At 37.7% G+C, this 16879-nt stretch overlaps 1 long non-coding RNA gene across 3 annotated transcripts in view; it reads left to right on the plus strand.

Annotated features, from left to right (window-relative positions):
- LOC138171456 (uncharacterized) overlaps nucleotides 1-16555 on the plus strand; it is a 38899-nt gene extending 22344 nt beyond the window's left edge. For 2 of the 3 annotated variants that reach the window (XR_011170888.1, XR_011170889.1), the window contains exons 2-3: nucleotides 15634-15755; nucleotides 16123-16555. This is a non-coding gene — a long non-coding RNA (uncharacterized lncRNA). Of the gene's footprint in view, nucleotides 1-15606; nucleotides 15756-16122 lie in introns of all 3 variants that reach the window. The other variant, XR_011170887.1, reaches the window with a different exon arrangement.
- The last annotated feature ends 324 nt before the right edge of the window (nucleotides 16556-16879 follow it).

The raw sequence follows: 16879 nt of genomic DNA on the forward strand, positions 1-16879 counted from the left end.
ATTTTGTGGGGAAAGATGAGTTCAGTTTGTACACATTGAGTTTAAGATGCCTGGGTATTGGAGATGTTCAAAAGGCAGCCACCCCCCAAAATAATAAAGCCCTAATGTTTTATGAGTTTCCATTAAAAGAAGCATAGAACAGGGAGGTGATTGTCCCACTATATGATGCCCTAATCAGATCTGACATGGGAGCTGTCTTCAACTAGGGTGCCAATGTGACATTCATCTGGAGTCAGAGGGACTATGCTCAAATTTCTCCCCAATGCCTACTACCTGTGTGATCTTCAGCAAATTACTTACCCTTCCCAAGCCTTGGTTTCCTTAAACATAAAATGAGGGCATTGGACGAAAGAGATTCTGAAGTCTCTACCAACTCTAGGTCTTTTATCCTTTGATTCTGAAACTTTTCAAAGGCTGTCAATTGGAAGACAGATTAGACTTCTTCTGCTTGGTCCTGTTGGACCAATGGGCCAACATCTTAGTCTCAACAAAATGAAAAACAATTTGAGTTCTCTGAAAGTGGAATGGGCTGCCTTAGAAGAAAGAAGGAAGAAAACAAGCATTTATTAAACAACTATTTACTATTTATTAAGTACATCTAATGCCAGCCACTGTGCTAAGAGCTTTACAAATATTATCTCATTTAATTCTCACAACTCTGAGGGAGAGATGTTATCATTCCCATTTTACAGTTGAGGAAACTGAGATAAACTGAAGTTAAATGATTCAACCAGCACAAGTGTTCCAGGATGGATTTATCCTCCTGACTACAGGCCAGGCACTCTATCTAATGTGTCATTTAGCTGCCTCAAGACAATAAGTTCTATCGCAATGGACATCCACAAGTGGAAGTAGAATGACCACCTGTTGGTTATAATGACAAAAACAATACCCACCACATATTGGAAAGGGAATTCTTGGTTAAGTCATGGTTTAATCAGACATCCTCTGAGCTCCCCTCTCCCTAAAAGATTCTGTTATTCCATGAAAGGTTGGATCACCCAAGATGATTTGCCACAGGCTGGCCCTATGTACAAGAATCTGCACCCAGGGGATTTCCAGGTAGAGGTTGTGTTTCCAGTTCTCCAAAGCAAATGGTTGAAAAAATGGGTATTATTCAACCCACGTGCTCCCTAGACACAATGCCAACAAACCAGATCCACTAATTAGTTTTTTTCCCTCTAAGCAATTTGATTTGGGAAACTAATTTTGCCAGGAACTTCACTGATTAGAAGTCAACCTGATCAAGTTGTTTGCTAATAAGTAGACACAGGGACAAAAGTCATGAAGAGTCAAATGGGCTCCATTTTAATAAGTTTTCCTGAAAATCTGAGCTTTCAAACACAAGAAGTTACAAGACAGTTTTTTTTTTTCATTACAAAAGGATCCTTCATTTTTTCAAAAGTATTCATCTGAGTGTACTGAAATAGGGTTCTATTTAGGATTGTCTGTTGCACTGAGTACAATTTTTACAAAATCAAATAACAAAATTTTCTCTCCCCAGAACTTACTTTAGACAGAAATTATTACTAACATTGTTTAAATATTTGCATCACAAAAATACATTCAGAATGTTGTCCACTTCTTTCTTAACACTTTGCTTGACTTAAGGATGTCTTGCCACCAGATAAGTGGTACTATCTTGGTGATGGTCTGATGGTTCAAACAAGTAGGCTCCCCAATAAGCATGGTGAATGGAAAGAAAGAAAGAGAGATGGAATCAAATAAATCCTTTTCTGCTTATAATTTCTTTTAAAATTAAAAACTTTTTATTATATTAAGTAATCATAAATAGTAACCAGTACAATTAATCACTTTTAAAAATGATACACAATTGAAACAAAATTTAAAGAAATATAAACAATATTTATAATATGTCATTACTTTACTTTAAGCCTCAGTTTCCTCACCTGAAAAATGAAAGGGTAGGATAAGATGATCTCCAATGTCTAAGTCTACAATCCTAAGAACTTAGTGATAACATTGGTGTACTACTCGGGAGTTCAATTAGAGTATTAGGAAACAGGAAAAGGTGAAATCTGTCTATGCATCATGGAAAGAGTATGAACAGAAAGTAAAAAAAACCCAGGCTGTAACTATCACTAATTCTATGTGTGGCCTTGGGTAAGACACTTTATTTTTCTGAGGCTTGGCTTTCTCGTCAGCAAAATGTGGGAGTTGGATTTGGAGATCCTATCTAGTTCTGAGATTTTGTGACATGCCAGCACAATAAATGTGGTATCAATATATAAAGAATACGAAACACTTATAGGAACTCAGAGAATTTTCTTAGAAGTCAAGGAGAAGTTGCCCGAGCTTAGAGAAAGACAAAGTCCTCTTGGGTGTCCCTGATCTCTAGGGAGAAACTGAGAAAGTCTCTAAGTTCTAAGTCAATTCAACAAAGAAGTAGACACCAGGGAAACTTATTCAGAGCTACAGGGAAGTTGCAATTAGACTTTTGAATCTCTTGCTGTCATCAAAGCAGCAATTGAAAAAAAACCAACTAATTTAACAGCAGCCCTTGGAAGTCACTGAGGTAGATGGAGGAGTAAAAGGAGAGTGTCCTAGCCCCCAGAAAAGGGAAACTGAGACTCGAGTAGCTGCCAGCCAGAAGCTGATGTTTTTGCTGGCATCCCCTTCCAGGTAGCTCCAATTCAAAGCCATCTGATGCTCACTCAGGAAAAAAAAAAAACCCACCAGCATTCCAGGAGGAAGAGATATCCTCCCTACCCACCCACACACCAGCTTTTGATTATGTTTTATTCTAATTTAATTTTAATTTGCAGTTACTTTCCCATATCCCAATAAAACAATCAAATGAAAGATTACAACTCTCAGGGAATTAATTGCAAAACAGCTAGCAAGGGATATGGGATTCCCTTCAGGGAGGCTAAGCCACAGTGATTCTCAGTTTAGTTTGGCAGATGGGATAGGAGAATTCAAAGTAATCACTGTAGATCACTGTAGACCTGGTCAATCTTATCTGCCCTAAGCTCTGGCAAGCATTACTAACTATATGCTTCCAAACCACACAATGATAGCCGAAGCCACCAGACTCCTCAAAGACCAAAAATCTGTTATTGGAGCATCTCTGGGGTAAGAAGACCTCCCACACTACCTTTTAATTTGTCTCACACATTTGGAGCTGTGACAAGAGTTTCTTGGGGGTAATTTTTACTATCGTCTCCTTTTAGAGGAAGGTTCAAAGCCAAGGAGGCCTGGGTTCAAGTCCCATCTCTGACACATACTGGCTATTACTTTTGGCAAAGTGCTCTCAATGCCCTGGGCAATTCTTTGTAAGTTACAGAGACCGTGCCAATCTGCGTTGTTACTGGGAGTTTCCTGACATAGCAGATCACTATGCTGATGAAATCACAATGTCCAGTCTCATTTCAACACACTCTTGATCATGTCCAGGCTCCATTGATCCTTCTTCTGCTCACTGCCCAAAGGGAAAAAAATTTCCATTTCTTTGTAGCAGTTCTTCACCATCATTCAAGGAGATCTGGGTAGGCCTTTCTCCAAGACTACAGAGTATCCTTCTAGTATCTCCAGGTCAATCACCTCAGAGTTATCCTGTAGCCCTTATTCTCATTCATCCTACGTTCAGTAAGTTGTTAAGTCTTACTATTTCTAACTCCACAGCATCTCTTGCCTCTGGCCCCTTCTCTTGACTGACATTGATGTTACTTTAGTCCAGGCCCTCATCACCTTTCACCTGAATTATTACAACAGCCTCTTAATTGGTTTCCCTTCATCCTTCCCCATTCCCATCCATTTGACATACAGCTGCCAAAGTGGTTTTCCATAATGCTTTCATAGATTAAAACTACAGAACATTTCCAGAAACTTTCAGAACACCCTGTAAAAAAATGTGCATGCAGACTCTATTCACACAATGCATATATACACATACATGTATATGCATATACACACACACACATATATATATCTGAATCAAATATGGAAACTAGATGGTGAGTTGGGTCCAGAGTATAACAGAAGGTAAAGAGAGGGCTGTATTGCTTTTGGGAAATTATAAAATTTCAAGTTTTTAAAAAATGATCTTAAGCTTCTCCCCTAAAGGCCCAACATTTAAAATTTTTATTTTTTATTTCATTAGATATTTCCCAATTACATGTAAAGAATTTTTTAACAATGATTTTTTAAAATTTGAATTCCAAACTCTCTCTCACTCCTGCCCTGACTCTTCTCCCCTTCCCCCTCCGCAGGCAAGCAATTTTATTTCAATTATACGTCATGCAAAACATATTTTTATATATGCCAGGTTACAAAAGAAAACACACAAGACCCCAAGAAAAATTAAGAAAATTAAAAAAAAAATACTTCAATCTGCATTCAGAATTCATCAGTTCTCCCTCTGGACAGCATTTTTTATCATGGGACCTTTGAAATTGTCTTAGATCATTAAAAAGTAAGTAAGGCTTTCACATTTGATCATCCTTAAAATATTGCTGTTACTGTGTATGGTGTCATCTTGGCTCTGCTCACTTCAGTTTGCATCAGTTCATATAAGTCTTTCCAGGTTTTCCTGAATCCATCCTGCCTGTCATTTCTTATAGCACAATTGTATTCCACTGCAACTTATTCAGCCATTCCCTGATTGATGGACATCCCCTCAAAATCCAATTCTTTGCCATCACAAAAAGAGTCACTATGAATTTTTTGTATGTAGAGGTTCTTTTTCTTTGATCTCTTTGGGACACAGAACTAGTAGTGGTATTGCTATATCACAAGGGGATGCACAATTTTATAGCCCTTTTGGCACAGTCCAAATTGTTCTCCAGAATGCTTGGATCAGTTCACAATTCTACTAAGAGTGTGTTAGTGTTTCATTTTTTCCCATATCCCCTCTAAAATTTGTCATTTCCCTTTTCTATCATGTTAACCAATCTGATAGGTGTGAAGTAGTATCCCAAAGTTGTTTTGATTTGCATTTCTCTAATCAATAGTGATTTAAAGCATTTTAAAAATTTAGACTATTGATAATTTTAATTTCTTCTCCTCAATATCCTTTTTACCATTTATCAAATGGGGAGTGGCTCTTATTTGTTTTTATAAATCTTACTCAGTTCCGTAAATATTTGAGAAATTAGGAAAGCATGGGAAAACTTCCCTGTCAGAGCTATGGATAAGGGAAGAATTATGACCAAACAAGAGATAGAGGGGATTGTGGGAAATAAAAATAGATAATTTTGAAATAAGAAACTTGCTGCAAAATTCCCCCCTCCCTAGTTTCTTGTCTTTCTTCTAATTTTTACTACATTGGTTTTGTTTGTGCAAAAACTTTTTAATTTAATGTACTCAAAATTATCTGTTTTATTTCCTATAATCCCCTCTATCTCTTGTTTGGTCATAACCCTTACCTTATTCATAGATCCAACAGGTTCATTTTTCCATGCTTTCCTAATTTACTTATGATACTACCCTTTATATCGAAATAATTTATACATTTTTACCTTCTCTTGGTATATAGTGTGAGATACTGGTCTATGCATCATTTCTGCCAAATTGCATTCCAGTTTTCTCAGAAATTTTTATCAAATATTGAGTTCTTCATCCAAAAGCTTGAGTTTTGGGGTTTATAAAATACTAGATAACTATGGTCATTTACTACTATTGTTTACCTTATCTATTCTAGTGATCCATCACACTATTTCTTAGCCAGTACCAGATTGCTTTGATCATTATCACTTTGTAGTATAGTTGGAAATTTGGTACTGCTAGGCCACAGTCCTTCATGGTTTTTTTTTTCATTGATTCCTTTGATGTTCTTGACATTTTGTTACTATTTTTTCTATCGTATAAAATAATTCTTCAGTAGTTTGTTTGGCATGGCACTGAATACATAAATTAACTTAGGTAGAATTGTCATTTTTATTATATTGACTCAGCCTAACCACAAGCAATTAATATTTATTCAATTGTTTAAATATACTTTATTTGTGTGAAAAGTGTTTTGTAATTGTGTTCACAGGGGCCCTGGCTTTGTCTTGGCAGGTAGGGTCCCAAGTATTTTATACTGTCTACATTTATTTTTTTTTAAGCAATCAGGGTTAAGTAACTTGCTCAAGGTTACACAGCCAGTTATTTCTGGGTGTGGTGCTAAGTATCTGAGCCCGGATTTGATCCCCAGGTCATCCGGACACTGGAGCCGGTGCTCTTACTCACTGTGCCACCTGGCCACCCCTAAGCAATTGGGGTTAAGTAACTTGCTCAAGGTTACACAGCCAGTTATTTCTGGGTGGGTGCTAAGTGTCTGAGCCCGGATTCGATCCCCAGGTCATCCCGACACTGGAGCCGGTGCTCTTACTTGCTGTGCTACCTGGCTGCCCCAGTCTACAGTTATTTTAAAAGGAATTTTTCTCTCTATGTCTTCCTGCTGGGTTTTGTTGATACTATCTAGAAATGCTAATGATTTATGTGAGTTTATTTTATATCCTACCACTTTGCTGATGTTGTTCATTGTTTCAACTAGTTTTTTAGTTGATTCTCTAAAGTTTCCTAAGTATAACATCATCTTATCTGCAAAAGAGTGATAACTTTGTTTCCTCATTGCCTATTTTTTTTTTAAGCAATTGGGGTTAAGTAACTTGCTCAAGGTTACACGGCCAGGTGTTTCTGGGTGGGTGCTAAGTGTCTGAGCCTGGGATTCGATCTCCAGGTCTTCTCAACACTGGAGCCAGTGCTCTTACTCGCTGTGCTACCTGGCCGCCCCCTCATGCCTATTTTTATTCCTTCAGTTTCTTTTTCTTCTTGTCATGGCAAATATTTCTAGTACAATATTGAATAATAGTGGTGAAAATAGCCATCTTTGCTTCACTCTTGATCTTATTGTAAAGGTGTCCATTTTATCCACATTGCAGATAATGCTTGCTCTTGGTTTTAGTTACTACTTCTAATTTTAAGAAAAACTCCATTTGTTCCTGTAGTTTCTAGTATTTTTAATAGGAATGGATGTTGTATTTTGTCAAAAAGTCTTTTCTGCATCTATTGATATAATCGTATGATTTTGTTGTTATTGTTATTGATATATTCAGTGAGGCCAATAGTTTTCCTAATATTGAATTAGCCCTGCATTCCTGGTATAAATATGGCCTGCTTGTAGTGTATTATCCTTGTGATATATTGCTGTAATCTCCTTCCTAGAATTTTATTTTTAAAAATTGCATTAATATTCATTTGATGTATAGTTTTCTTTTTCTGTGTTTGCTCTCTCTGGTTTAGGTATCAAAACCATATTTGTGTCATGACAGGAATTTGGTAGGATTCCTTCTTTGCCTATATTGTCAAATAGTTTATAGCATATTGGAATTGTTCCTTAAATGTTTGGTAGAATTCATTTGTATATCCATCTGGTTCTAGGAATTTTTTCTTAGGGAGCTCATTGATAAGTTTGTTCAATTTCTTTCTGTAAGAAAGGGCTATTTAAGTATTCTATTTTCTCTTCTGATAATCTGGGAAGTTCATATTTTTAAAATATTCATACATTTCACTTAGTTTGTCAGTTTTACTGGCATATAATTGGACAAAATAACTCCTAATAATTGCTTAAATTTCATCTTCATTAGTGGTGAATTCATTCTTTTTATTTTTGACATTAGTAATTGGGTTTACTTTTTTTTGCTTATTTTTTTTGGGGGGGGGAGGGCAATTGGGGTTAAGTGACTTGCCCAAGGTCACACAGCTAGCTTTTTTGTGTTAAGTGTCTGAGGTTGGATTTGAACTCAGGACCTCCTGACTCCAGGGCTGGTGCTCTATTCACTGCGCCACCTAGACGCCTCTGGTTTACTTTTTTAAAAATCAAAATAAGCAATAGTTTATTTATTTTATTGATTTTTTTTCATAAAACCAGCTCATAGTTTAATTTATTAATTCAATTTTTTTTTAACTTTCAATTTTATTATTCTCTCTTTTGATTTTTCAGGATTTCCATTTTGGTGTTTAAATGGGATTTTTTTTTTCTTTTTGGAGGGCAATTGGGTTAAAGTAACTTGCCCAAGGTCACACGGCTAGGTATTTTTGTTTCTGTGTATTAAGTGTCTGAGTACAGATTCGAACTCAGGTCCTCCTGACCAGGGCCAGCACTCCATTCACTGTGCCACCTAGCTGCCCCTAAATGGGAATTTTCAATTTGTTCTTTTTCTAGGTTTCTTTTTTAGTTGCATGCCCAATTCATTGACCTGGTCTTTCTCTCTTTTTGTTGATATAACCATGTAGAGATATAAAATTTCCCCTAAGTGCTGCTTTGGCTGCATTGTACAAATTTTGGAATGTTGTCTCCTTGTCATCATTTTCTTTAATGGAATTATTGATCATTTCGATGACTTGTTTTTTTGAGCCACTCATTGTTTAGAATTAGATTATTTAGTTTCAACTTAGTTATTAATCTATGTTTCCATGGCCCTTTATTAAATGTAGTTCTTATTGCATTATGGTCTCAAAGGAATGCTTTTAATATTTCTACTTTTCTTCATTTGGTTTGTGAAGTTTTTATGCTGTAATACACTGCCAATTTTTGTGAAGGTGCCATGTACAACTTTCTACTTCCATTCAGTTTTCTCCAGAGTTCTATCATATCTAACTTTTTTTTTCTTTTTGGAGTGGGAAGGGTAGGGCAATTGGGGTTAAGTGACTTTCCCAAGGTCACACAGCTAGTGTGTGTGTGTGTGTGTGTGTGTGTGTGTGAAGTGTCTGAGGCCGGGTCTGAACCCAGGTCCTCCTGACTCCAGGGCTGGTGCTCTACTCACTGCATCACCTAGTTGCCCCCATATCTAGCTTTTCTAAGATTCTATTCACCTCCTTGACTTTTATTTATTTTATGGTTAGATTTATCTAGCTCTGAAAAGGGAAAGTTAAGGTCCCCTACTAGTACAGTTTTGCTTTCTATTTCTTCCTATAGCTAATTTAACTTTTCCTTTATAGCATATCATTTTTCCTTTAAGAATTTAGATGTTATTCTGTTTGGTGCATATATATTTAGTATATATTATATTTGGTATATACCTTGATTTCATGATAATAAATGTCTTTCTTCATGTTCTTCTAAGCTGTCTGATGTGTATAGGATGGAGGTGGGTTGTCTTGGAAGGAGATTTACAGATTTGAGAGAGTCCTGTGCTTGATTATTTATCTTCTGATACCTGAATAACCTTGGGGACAGGGTCACTCAGATCCCCTTGAATGACAATAAAACAGTACAAGGAAAAGGAAGCTTTGCTCTTCTAAAAATGAGTAAAGAAGGAGCAAGGGACATGAGAGGGATAGATTTCTGTGCTGAAATGAGCTGAAAACCACCAGGTTATTAGACATATCCTGTTAATATAATAGGTTTTAAGTACTCATCACTTCTCCCTTAGGGCAACTAGGTAGTCCAGTGGATAGAGTGCCCACCCTGGAGTTAGGAAGACCTGGGTTCTAATCTGGCTTCATACACTTACTATGTGACTCTGGGCAAGTCTTTTGACCCTGTTTGCCTTAGTTTCCTCAAATGTAAAATGATCTGGAGAAGGCAATAATAAACTATTCTAGTATCTTCACCAAGAAAACCTCAAATGAGGTCATGAAGAGTCAGACACAACTGAAAATGACCAAACAACACCCCTTTCCTTCTTTCAGTCAGTCAGTCAGTCAACAAGCATTAGATGACTATAGGCTAGTGATTCCTTCTGTATTGAAGTGTTTTATAGAGTTTTCATAGCACATTCACATCCTCAACTTTACTGAATCTTCAGAATGATACTGTGCAATATTCAGGGAAGTTACTATTAACCCCATTTTAAACAGTTGCTCAGAGAGATTCTGACATATCCAAAGTCACAAAGATAGTGTGACATCTTTGTGTTACATGAAACAACAGCAATAATAAATAATTAAGATTTATATAGCATATTAAGGTTTGCAAAGAACTTTACATATGTTAACTAATTTGGGTTTTTTTGTTTGTTTGTTTTTTGGAGGGGGGAAGGCTGGGCAATTGGGGTTAAGTGACTTGCCCGAGGTCACACAGATAGTAAGTGTTAAGTGTCTGAGGCTGGATTTGAACTCCTCCTGACTCCAGGGCCAATGCTCTATTCACTATGCCACTTAGCCACCCTGACTAATTTGATTTTATTATATGGAAAAATCAACATTAGTTTTTGACTCCTCTTTGCAATACTGTACCCTGCTTCTGAGTAATGCCTTCTGTATGGTATCATCTCTGTGGGAGCATACCAAAACTAAAGGTACTAAAAAGCAAGGAGTTCTCTTGTAAAATCTTATTTTAAGTTATAATAAAATCTTTCAATAAATAAGCATTTTTTCTTTTCCTTCCCTCTACCACACTTTGAAAAAGGGAAAAAAAAGTGAAATACTTATAGCCAATATACATAGTGAAGCAAAAGAAATTCCCATGTTGAGCATGTCCAAAATTGTTTACGGCAGTCTGCAGCCTGAGTCCATCACCTTCTTCTCAGGAAGTGATTAGTATGCTGCATTATCAACCCTGTGGAATCCTGGCTTAGCACTATAGTTATCTACATCTAGAGTCATTTGGAACAGACAGTTCTCAAGAGAAGAAATCCAAGCTATCCTATCCTATGTTTATGTTTACATAAACATGTTTATATTTGCCCAAAAGAGTTCTGAATCACTGACAATTAGACATTTATATGAAAATGATGCTGAAGCTCTACCTTAAACCTATCATACTGGCAAAGATGACCCCATAAAAGGAAAATGACAATTGCTGGAATGCCAATCATAAAATAGGTACATTAAGCATATTTTTGGTGGATTGGTAAATTGGTCCAGTCATTTTGGAAAGCAATTAAAAATATGCCTCCTATGTCACTAGACTGGTAATATCCAATGATACTAGACCTATACTCAAAAGATATCAAAAAACTGGGGCAGGAGGATCTTATATATACACAGATATTTATAGTAGCTCATTTTGTTTTAGCATATAAGGAGAGAAGAGAGCATGCCCATCTGTTGGGGAATGGCCAAGCAAATTATGATATATGAATATGCTATAACATCATTCCATCATAAGAAATTACGAAAGAAATAGATTCAGAGAAATCTACAAAGATTTCTATGAACCAATGCAAAGTAATGTGTTAAGAACCACGATGAAAAATTTATTTAGTGACCATAACATTGTAGAGAAAAACAAAGTTCAAAAGACTTAAGAACTCTAATGGATGCAATAACCAACTACATTGTCAGAGAACCAGTGATACAAATTGCTAATCACCTCCCGACAGATTATGATGGGCTCCAGGTGCAGAATGAGAAATACACTTTTGAATATGGCCAATGTGGGATTTTTTCCCCCACTTTACTGATTTTTTTTGTTACAAGGGTTATGTTTTTCTCTTTTTTATTTGGGTGAGTAGAATTTAGGGAGAAGAGGGGAGTTTGAAATAGTAATGAAAGAAGGAGAAGCAGAAGTAAAAGAAGAAGAAAAAGAAGTCATTGAAGAATTTTAAAAAAATTTAAATTCACATAAGAAATAGAAGGAAACTGACAAGTAAGACAGTTTTGAAAGTTACATGTAGATTTATTATATACTTAAAAAAACAAACTGTGTTTTTCATATATGAGAAAAGGAAAGAAAAAATAGGATGGTACTAAGTATTCAACTGTTTCTTCTATAAGAACCTCATTTCCTCTTAAGGGTAACTTTCAAAGAAAACAATAAAGAACTCTGGGATAATGTTTTTCCTTTTAAAATATTTAATTGATTTTTTTCTACATCATTGTCACTTTCCAATGATTCCCTGATCCCTCCCTCCCATGGAACCTGCCTTGTAGCAAATATAAGCAAGATAGATAAAGCATTTATTAAGCATTTACTATAAGCTGGGCATGATGCTAAAATGCTGGAGATACAAACAGAAGCAAGACAGTCTCTGCCCTCAAATGAGGAAAGATAATGGAAAGGGGAAGGCAAAAGAAATCAACACACTGGCCATGTTGGAAAATACATGCCTCTTTCTTGCATCAGTAGCCAATTCCCTCTCTTTTGAGAGGTGGGAGGCATGATTCACCATTGGTCCTTTGAAGTCACAATGGCACACTGCATTGATCAGTGTTGCAACCATTTAAGAGTATTTAAAATAAGGTGAATCTATGAGCTCTTCAATGCAAATAAAGAAGGGGTGTGTCCATAGTCCATTAACATGAGCAGTCTAGCCCACAAATGTGGATACCACACCCACTCTCCTTTTCTCCCTTGAAGCTGGTTCTTGTACTCCAGTATTCCCTCACACTTGACTGTCTGGTTGTTTCCCCCTAGATTGGGGGTTGGCCTTGGCCATATTGACCTGGCTACTTTTCTTCCAGGATCCTAGGGATAATCCTGGTGTGGGCAAGTTACTCTCCTACGACTTCCTACTGGAGCTTTTATTTAAAAAAAAATTTTCCCAATTACATGTAGAAAAAAATTTTAACTTTTTAAAAAACTGAGTTCCAAATTCTTTTTCCCCACCCCCACAAGATGACAATCAATTTGATATTAGCTACACATACGCAGTCATGCAAAACATTTTCATATTAGTCATGTGAAAGAAAGCACAGAATAAAAAAACCATAAAAAATAAACTGAAAAATAGTATGCATCAATCTGCATTCAGACTCCATCTTTTCTTCTCTGGAGGTAAATAGCATTTTTCATCTTAAGTCCTTCAGAAATGACTTGGATCTTTGCATTTCGGAGAATAGTTAAGTCATTCACCATTGATCTTTACACTTTTACATTGTGTATCATACTGTAACATTGCTGTTACTGTGTACAATGTTCTCCTGGTTCTGCTCACTTCACTTTGCTTCAGTTCATGTAGGATTCTCTGGGTTTTTCTGAAAACATCTTGTTCATCATTTCTTATAGCAAAATAGTATTCCATCACACTCATATACCAAGCTTGTTCAACCATTCCCCAAATAATGGGCATCTTCTCAGTTTCAATGCTTTGCTACCACAAAAGAGCTGCTATAAATATTTTTTGTACATATCAGACCTTTTCCATTAAAAAAAAATCTCTTTGGGATACAGACCTAGTAGTGGTACTGCTGGATCAAAAGGTATGCACAGCCCCATAGCCCTTTGGGCACAGTTCTAAATTGTTCTTCTGAATGGTTGAATCAGTTCCCACATCCCCTCCCATGTTTGTCATTTTCCTTTTCTGTCATATTGGCCAATCTAATAGTTGTGAAGTGGTACCTCATAGTTGTTTTCATTTGTATTTCTCTAACGAATAGTGATCTTGAGTATTTTTTCATATGACTATAGATATCTTCAATTTCTTCATCTAAAAACTGCCTGTTCATATCCTTTGACCTTTTATCAATTGGGGAATGACTTGTATTCTTATAAATTTGGCTCAGTTCTCTTCATATATGAGAGATGAGGCTTTTATCAGAGAAATTTGCTATAAAAAATTTGCTCCAATTTTTTGCTTTCCTTCTAATCTTGACTGTGTTGGCTTTGTTTGTGTAAAACCTTTTAATTTAATGTAATCAAAATTATACATTTTACATCCTATAGTACTCTCTATCTCTTTTTTGTTCAAAAATTCTTCCCTTATCCATAGATCTGACAGGTAAACTATTCCATGCTCCCCTAATTTGCTTATTTCATCATCATTTATGTCTAAATCATATACCCATTTTGACCTTATCTTGGTATATGGTGTGAGACGTTGCCTACTGTAACTCTTGAGCCCCTATTTGTGTTTCCCATTTATACAAAATCAGTCACAATGACACCAACAATTCTTAAACATAAAGCATTTACTAAATAATAAGAAAAAACAATGCTAATCATATTTTCAATAGAAGGCAAAAGCAAGAGTGATTATAACTCTTACTTAATATAATGTAAAAGTAGAAATAATCAAACATCATGGCCTACTCATAAATCTGACTCATATTCTCCCCTGTGAAGCAGATCTGCAAATGGCAAGCAGTTCTCCTTTGTTCAGTTGACTTTAAGCCTCTACTTAGAGCAAAACACAGCCCACAGCAAAACAGATCAAAAGTCTGTCTTTCCCCCACCTTTTCCTCATTTCAAACCAGAGAGAACAATAAAAGTTTCCCTTCTCCTTGGCTGTAGGTAGCACTAGAGAGCAAAAATCCCCACTGTCTCTTCACACAGTGACAGGATACATTCTGACAATGAACTTTTAGTATCTGCTACAACCTTTCTCCAGTGATTCAGGAATACAATGCTTCTACTTCATTCAATTTGGAGATGAGGATGGGCTAGTAAAAGGGCCAATGTACTTTGAATGAAAATGACTGAAGAAAGGGTTGGTTAATGTTCTCTATCCATTTAGAAAGAATCCAGGAACATGAAGTTGAATTTTGGCCAATTTATTAACTCCTATTTATGTTTTTATTTATTTATATAAAACTATATTGTCTATATTTATTTAGAGCAAAAATACATGAAGATTAGGTTTCAAATCCCCAAAGCATTTATTTAGTTGGTGAAATTATCTCTATCTTCCTTCCTTTTCTCTCTCCCTCATGCCCCCAACCACAGCCTTAGAAGGTAACTTTCTAAGACTTTGAATCGAAGTTCAGTTGCTAATCTGCATTGGTAGAAGATGTTTTCTCTCTGGGAATTGGTCTTCCTGAAGGACAAGTCTGATCATGTTACCTTCTCCCCCACTCCAATTTAACTCCAGTGTCTCTCTATTGCCCCCAGGATCAAATACAAGCTATTCTCTTTGGTTTTCACCTTAGTCTGACCGCTTTCTACCTTTCCGATCTTCTTACACCTTACAACCCCACCCCTCTCACCCCAATATTCTGCTATCCATTGATATAGTCCTAGACATTTCCCTGGAGGCATTTTCATTGGTTATCCCCCATTCAGGGAACTTTGCCTCTTCATCTCTGACTCCTGGCTTCCCTGTCTTCCTTCAGGTCTCAGCTAAAGTCCCAATACTAGGGCTTTCCCTAGTCCTCCTTAGTCTTACTACCCTGTGCTGAGCTTACCTCCAATTTACCCTGTGTGCACATTGTTGTTTGCATGTTGTCCATCCCACCCCATCCCCACCCCTAGACTGTAAGCTCCTTGAGAGCAGGGATTTTTTATTTTGTTCTTTGCTTTTCTTTGTACCTCCCCAGTACTTAGCACAGTGTCTGGCACATTCATAGTGGTGCTTAATAAATGACTTGCTAAATGACTGACTCCTTAAACCACAAATTTGTGTGAGTGTGTATATGTGCTCAAGCTCACCCAGGCGTATAAAACTGGTGGTTATCCTCATAGAGAAGCACAGGTTTCATAGTGTATAGGTGGAACTGAACAGTGTCCCCCTGGTCACTTGCAGTGACACATGTACTCCAGCCCAGAGCTGAAGGATTTTCACCTGAGCCTGGTCCCTTGTCCCTGTGAAGGCAGTGAAGCAGAGGTTAGAAGGCTCAAAAGCTTGGTTTGTCTTTCTGTGCCTTTTCTCAGGTTCAGAGCATTTCTGGACTCTCTCAAGATTCCCCATGAGCTGAGGGAGGGAGATGGAAGGAGTGCTGGGTTTGGAGTCATTTCTTACCTGGGTGACATTGTATCTGTTTCTTCTTTACCTGTAAAAGGAGGGGGTGACCTCTGGTTTCTTCCAGCTCTTGATCTAGAATCCTGGAATCCCACTATGGGCAAGAGTTCAGGATAGGTCATGGGAGAGACCAGCTGTGAGCCGGCCCTGACTCCAAAGAGCTTAGATTCTACTGGAGAGGTACAGCAGGTAAACAGATTAGACGTGTTCAGTTGAGGAGGGAGGGAGAACAAAGAATGAGGGGCTTCTGGGAGAAAATGGTACCTGAACTGAAAGAAGCTAAGGATTCTAAGAGACAACTTGGGTGGAAGGTGGGAGGTGGGAGAGGGCGAGAATGTCCAGGTCAGCTTGGAATGCAGACTCTGATACTTACTACCTTGGGCCAATCATTTCCCCACCTGGGCTTCAGTTTCCTCACTTGTACCATAAAGGGTTTGAAAAAGAGCTGGAAGGGACCTTAGCACAGTGCCCAGCAGGTTGTAAATGCTTGCTAAATACTTAGTCTACCTAGATATTTATCTTGGCAGTAAACAAATCGAATTTCTTCATTTTACAGATGATGAACCAAAAGAAGACAGCTCTGAACCCAGATCCTTTGATTCTGAAGCCATTGTTCTTGTCACTGGACCATACTGCTTCTCAGTTGCCCTGATACCTCTTAATTCTGTGGGCTTTTCTGAGGGAGGTGGGTTGGGGGCGGGGAGCAAACTTGCCCAGACCTTCTCCCATTCAGCTATTAATGGTGAAGGGGGGGGGGTTGATAGAGCACGGAGCCTGGATTCAGGGAGTCCAGGCTTCAAATCTGCCCTCAAACACTAGCGGTGTGACTCTTAGCAAGTCACTTAACCTCTGTTTCCCTCAGTTTCCTCATCTGTAAAATGGGGATAATAATAGCAAGCCCTTCCTGGAATTGTGGTAAGGATTAAATGAGATGCTTGTAAAGTGATTTGCAAACCTTACAGAATTAAACAAATGCTATTTTATTATTATTAATTATTATTATTACTTACCAATCCAGGCCCCAGCCCCCCACTTTCCCCACGCTTAGGCTCTCAAAGAAACGTCAGTTTGGCACTTCCAGGTGCCAAGTCCAGGTGTTAGACTCCTGGTATCCCAGTGGGGGTGGGAATGGGGGGAGGGAGGTGGCTCCCCATTGGCTGGTACAGGCAAGCACTGACCCGGGCTATATAGCAGCCCTTGCTCTCCCCCGTCTGGGGCTGGGCTCGGGGGCTCGTTACCTTGGCACCGGGCTGGACTTCGCAGGAGGCAGGCGCGCAAAGGCGAGACAGACATCAAAGCTGTTCCGTCTGGAA

Source organism: Petaurus breviceps, unplaced genomic scaffold, assembly GCF_028583685.1.
Source record: "Petaurus breviceps papuanus isolate PSGF00001 unplaced genomic scaffold, PetGlider_PUasm1.0 446, whole genome shotgun sequence".
In the NCBI taxonomy this organism is placed as follows: Eukaryota; Metazoa; Chordata; class Mammalia; order Diprotodontia; family Petauridae; genus Petaurus; species Petaurus breviceps.